The following is a 6,222-nucleotide window of genomic DNA, read 5'->3' as shown; positions in this document are numbered from 1 at the left end:
AGCTACATTACATTTCATATTGTTAGGATTTTGCCCTGAATTTCTAATTTATTAGGACTCTCTTTTTTGAAGGAATGGAAAAAGACTCCTAAAAGGATTAAATCTCTTTAATATGTCTTATCCTTTTCTTGGAAGACAAGTTTTGCACATCTATAAATTAAGGATCTCTGCTTCTCACAAGTGCACAAAAAAAAATCCACAATGTAGCTAAAGAGTTTTGTTTAGGGGGAGATTTTTCTCTTGATAGTTTTTCTTCTTTTATATTAGTTTTATCATATGTAGATCGATTGATCAAACTATTATAAACTATTATGCTTAGTTTATTATATTTTTCTTTTGTCATCTGATTTATCGTCCACCAAACTTTGTATTATTAGTTTCCGCATGCACCATTTTATTTCGATCCCAACACATATAACTATGTCTTCGGCCTTTTTTAGAAAGTAAACTAGATAAACTTGAATCCTAACCTATCCACTTATTTTAGATGGATTTTTTTTTTCCTTTTTACACGTTTACTGGTAAAATAAATTGCTGTCAAACTTTCTTCATCTTCACCATATTGAAACTCACATGTTGCACGAGATACTGTGACTTGTGCATTTTTTTCATTCCAAGCATTCATAGGTACATAAATTTTGTCGTCTAAAACATATCCAAGATTCAAATTTGATGGATTTGATCTTTATATTCTTACCACCGAACTTTCTACCCTTCCATGAAATTGTAATTTTAAAATTTAATATTTATTAAACATTTTGTAATGTTTTACACATATGTCCACGCTCCGTGTATCAGTAGAACCAATGTGACGACCCGGCCGGTCGTCTTAAGAATTAACGCCCCGATCCCCTATTAACTGCTTTCCCCAAGTCTATTTATGCTAATTTGAATTGCCGGGATGTTCGGTTTTGAGTTTCGGAGAGTTTTGGGACACTTAGTCCCTAAATGAGAGCTTAAGTGTTGGAAAGTTGCCCGTAGTCGGAAAAGTGCGAAGATGACCTCGGAATGGAAATCCGATGGTTCCGTTGGCTCCGTTAGGTGATTTTCGGGTTGTGAGCGTGTTCGGATGTGTTTTGGAGGTCCGTAGCTGATTGAGGCTTGAAATGCCGAAGTTTGAATTTTTGAAGTTTCCGGTCCGATAGTGAGATTTTGATCCGAGGGTCGGAATAGAATTTCGAAAGTTGCAGTAGCTCTGTCATGTCATTTGGGATGTATGTGTAAAATTTCAGATCATTCGGACGAGGTTTGGTTAGGTTTTTGATCGAAAGCGTATTTTGATAGAATTTGAAGTTCTTAGGCTTAAATCATTGGTTAGTTCGAGTTTCCAACGTTGTTATAGGTGGTTTAAGGGTTGGTACAAGTTTGAATGATGTTATGAGATATGTCCGTAGGTTTGGTTGAGGTCCCGGGGGCCTCGGGTGTGTTTCGGGTGCTCAACGGAGCATTTTGGAGTTGTGCAAAGTTGCAGAAAATCCTTCAGCAGTTGCAGGTCCAATTCCTTCGTCCCGTTCGCGACGTTCGTATTGCGTTCGCATAGCTCTGACCTTCTTCTTCTTCGCGTTCGCGTCCTCCTCCACGCGTTCGCGTAGTGTAATCTAGGAGGAGGACAAATTTCTTCATCGCGTTTGCGTTCAGTGACCCGCATTCGCGAAGCCCTGTAGTTTCCTCCTTCGCGTTCGCAGCCTATCCATCGCATTCGCATAGTCCAATTTGGCCCTGGGGGGGGGGGAGGGGGGAGGGGGGGCTGATCCTATTTTATTCATCGCGTTCGCGTGACTCTTGTCGGGTTCGCGTAGCACTGCCAGTCCAGGCCTTCGCTTTCGCGTACCATTCCACGCGTTCGCGAAGGGCAATTTTACAACCTTCACTTTTTCTTCTTCGCGAACGCGAGCCTACTTCCGCGTTCGCGATGCATTAAATGGCTGGACAGTTATAAACAATTCAAAACCGAGGGTTAGCCATTTTTTTAATCAAAACAGAAGCTTGGGAGCTCGGATTTGGGAGAAATTTCGAGGGATTTTCGAGGGCAACGACTGGGTAATGATTCTCTGCTCTCTTATGCTTAAAACCCACTAATCTAATCACGAATTCCTCCTTAATTTTGGATTTTTGAATGAAAGATGGGTAAAACTTCATAGACCAAATTATTGAGTTTTGCGTGGGTGTTTGACCTCCGATTTGAGAGATTTTTATGTGGTTAGACTCGTGAGAGTACGAGGGTTCTGAAAATGTAAAATTTATTCGGTTCCGAGACGTTGGCCTGAGGGGCGTTTTGGTTATTTTACCTAATTTCGCGTCTTAGCTTTAAATTAAATAGTAGAATCAGTTGCTTCAGATGTTATTTACGATATGTAATTGAATTGAATAGATTTGGGCCATTTGGAGTCGGATACTCGTGGCAAACGCGTGGTTTCGAGTTCATTTTGGAGCCGGTTTGAGGTAAGTGGCTTGTCTAACTTTGTATGGGGGACCTTTCCCCTTAGGATATGATATTTGGTAATTGAATGCCTTGTACGTGAGGTGACGAGCGCGTACTTGAGCTAATGGTTGAAAATGCGATTTTACTTTAAATATTTAGACTGTGTTTCTTTCTTATCTGCTTATTCCATTTGCAACTATAGCCTGTGTTAGTTAGAAAAGCATGCTTAGTTGGTCTAAATTGCCTATTTGCTCAAGTTGCTTTGTTTGTACTACGTGAAGCATGTTAGGCTAGAACTACTTGTTGCCTTGTATCGTAGAACTTCATTTCTGGATATCTTCTTGCTGTGACTGCATATTTACATTGGGACTACGGATGTGGGATTCCGGTAGCTCCCCCCTTTGTTTGTTTACTTTGGGACTACGGGTTAGATTCCCGGTAGATCCCCCTGCACCTTTACTTTGGGACTACGGGTTAGATTCCCGGTAGATCCCCCCTGCACTTTGACAGCCGGACTACGGGACGGTATCCCGGGAGCTCCTTGGACAGTTGATGAAAGGGACTACAGGACGGTATCCTGGGAGATCCTCGTTATTGGTATTGATATTGAGCTGTTTTACTCTGTGTTATCTTATTCTCTAAGTGTTACTTGTTGCCTTGTATAACTTGTCTTACTTCATAGATGTACTCATTATTTCTGTTTATTTCATGCTGTTGCAAGACTTATTATTATGTTTATTCTCAGTAGGGCCCTGACCTTCCTCGTCACTACCCAACCGAGGTTAGGCTTGACACTTACTGAGTACCGCTGTGGTGTACTCATGCCCCTTCTGCGCATGTTTTTCATGTGCAGATCCAGGTAGCTCTACCCAGGCGTATCATCCTCGAGGCGAAGAGACCTAGCAGAGACTTCGAGGTACATCTGCCGCGTCCGTAGACCAGGAGTCTCTATCTTATTCTAGCTTTAGCAGTTAGCTTTTCCTTTCGTACTGTTGTTTTAGACACTCTGGAGTTAGAGCAGTGTATTACTTTCCGTTAGCTTGTGTTCCCGTGAGTTTCCGGATTTTGGGATGATAATGTAGACTTCCGCGTTATTGAGTTGTATGTGCCGAGCGGCATTTATATACAGTTTTCTTTCTAGTTTGTTTAGTTTTAATTATTGGTTTCCGCAAGTTATGTTATTTCGGCATTGTTAGGCTTACCTAATCGTAGGGACTAGGTGCCATCACGACATGTTCACGGAGGGCGAACTGGGGTCGTGACAACCGAATAATAATACTCTTCATCCGTCAAAGTGTTTGATGACATAACTCTTAAATTACATGTGTCAATTTACATGGCAATGGAGAAAATCAACAAGAATTCTGTTTGACAAGGTGCAAAAAATAGCAACTATAGTATGATATTATAAATGGATAATAACAAGGGTATTTTTGTTGCGTACTTCTAACGGTGGGCGATCTAGTCATGATTTGAGATTTATGAGTTTCTATATCAACCCCAAATTAATAATACTATCAATAATAACTAGATTTACTATCAAATATTTATAGATATTTAATAGCTACTAGATCCGTGTGAAGCCATATGTTGCATGATAGATCTGATGGATTATTATATGCAGCGGAAGCAATCCCAGTATCAAAATCACATATAATCTAGACAACTAGCATAAACGGGATTTCACGGGTTACCTCTTGAAGCGTGAACAAATCTCTTCTATCACGTGAGCCTTCAATTCCATAACTTTTCAATGGAATCTCCATCACCCGCGCAATCGTAATCCTCGAACGTTCCACGGTCTTCTACTGTGTTACCCAAATAATACCCGAAAATAGTAATTTCGTGTGGGCGAAATTTTCTAAGGAAAAGGCTGAAAATTTCGGCCACTATGTCCTCCTCCTCTAGGTGGAAAACCTTATGTATTTATAGCACAACTTTTAAGGGTTAAAACCCTTTTTCAAAACCTGTTAGGTTTTCCTTTCCACCAGAAAAAGGATTCCTTTATTTTCTATTATTTAGGCACAGCAGGGACCACAGAATTTAATTAACAAGGCTCCAATTATGGAATTAATTTCCAATTTTCGAAATTAATATCTACCATAATTAATTACGAATTATTCCACTAAAAATTCGTAATTGTACTCCTTATTCAATTTCGAAATTCATCCATTAAATCTTATTTAACTCCCCATGTTAAGATTCAGATACTAATCAATTAAATTAAATTACTGACGATTTAATTTATTGATTATTTCTTTTAGACTTTCGCTTAACTTATTTCATGTGTCGGATACAAAATCCACCGGCCGGGTTTACACATGAAAACTTATAAGCTTTCATAAAGGTGTATCATCAATCTCTAAACCGAGACATGGATTCCATCAACTAACTATTACTTCGCCAATGTACATTATTATTATCCAATTTACCAGGCATATTGACCCACAAAAGAATCTCGCCTTTTAATAAATCAAAACAATAATAATGCATACAGCTAATAATAATTATATCAAGATTAAGAGTATAAGTACATTTAATGGCTAGAGAGTTTATTTTATTAAGTCAGTATAAAATACTTATCTCTACTTGGTCCGTTCAATACATACAAAATGTACTAGCACAAGAAGTTTGAATTAAACCATTCCCATAATCAAGATAAATTATATTTAATCTTGTGCTACAATCATTCCTGATGGTTTGTCCAATTCCATCATTAAATTGTGAACTCAAACTTTATACTTATAAGAACCGATGATTTAATCTTCCGTGTATAAGCTAAACTCTATACACTAAATCATCTACTATATAAGCAAAGGACACAGACTAATATATGATCTATTTAAAACTTTATTAAAATTGAATGAACAATTATATCATAATAAATACTATATCTAAACCAAATCCATGGTCAATAGTATATATCCCAACAATCTCGCACTTAGACTTTTAACCATGACAATTGTCAGAATATACTATATCTAAACGCATGGTTAATAGTATATGCCTCAATAAGATCCACCTCTAGAACTTTATGATATACTCCCTCTGATCCGTTCATTTTTACTTGTCTACTATACTAAAAATATATTCTAATTTTTATTTGTCTACTATACTAAATCAAGAGAAAGACAATCTTTTTTCCTGTTTAACTTTAGGAAAAACTCTTGTCCTAAAGCAGTAAGTTGGGCAACCCCAATAGAAGTAAGCCAATCCAAACGGGCTCTAAGCCTGCATCAAGTCTAACTTTAGGAAAAACTCTTGTCCGAAAATAGAAGTAATCCCCATAGAAAGCTTTCTGTCACTATTTCTGGAAAAAAAATTAGTATTTCCTTAGTTCTCATAGTGAAGTTATATTCGAGAAAAAGGAACAGAAAAAAGGTAGTATATGCGTAGATGATTGATGAAGTGAAGAAATGTCTCTGCCACAGATAATGTCATACTGATATTTAAGTACGCTTTTACTTCCACAACCCTAGACCCTACAATAAAGGAAAGTGTTCAGAATTTTCAAATCACTAAAACAACTAGCTACTCCATCAGCATTCAGAGAACCAATGCGTTTTCGATATTTCATTGGATCGTACTCATTTATGTATTTTCAAACATTATACCAAAACTTTCCATTTTTATCATGTACTGTTCCTCTTCATGGAGTATTTTATCTTTGGCACTCTTTAATTTCCTTTTACATCTCTTTTTTCTATTTTTAGTTAACCTTGTAAGTTTACTAAAACTAGCATAGAATGAAGTTTTGGTATCCACTTAATTAATTATTACTATTATTATTATTCTCTCTC

The sequence above is a fragment of the Nicotiana attenuata genome, unplaced genomic scaffold (assembly GCF_001879085.1).
Source record: "Nicotiana attenuata strain UT unplaced genomic scaffold, NIATTr2, whole genome shotgun sequence".
In the NCBI taxonomy this organism is placed as follows: Eukaryota; Viridiplantae; Streptophyta; class Magnoliopsida; order Solanales; family Solanaceae; genus Nicotiana; species Nicotiana attenuata.
Note: the sequence above shows the minus strand (reverse complement) of the source record.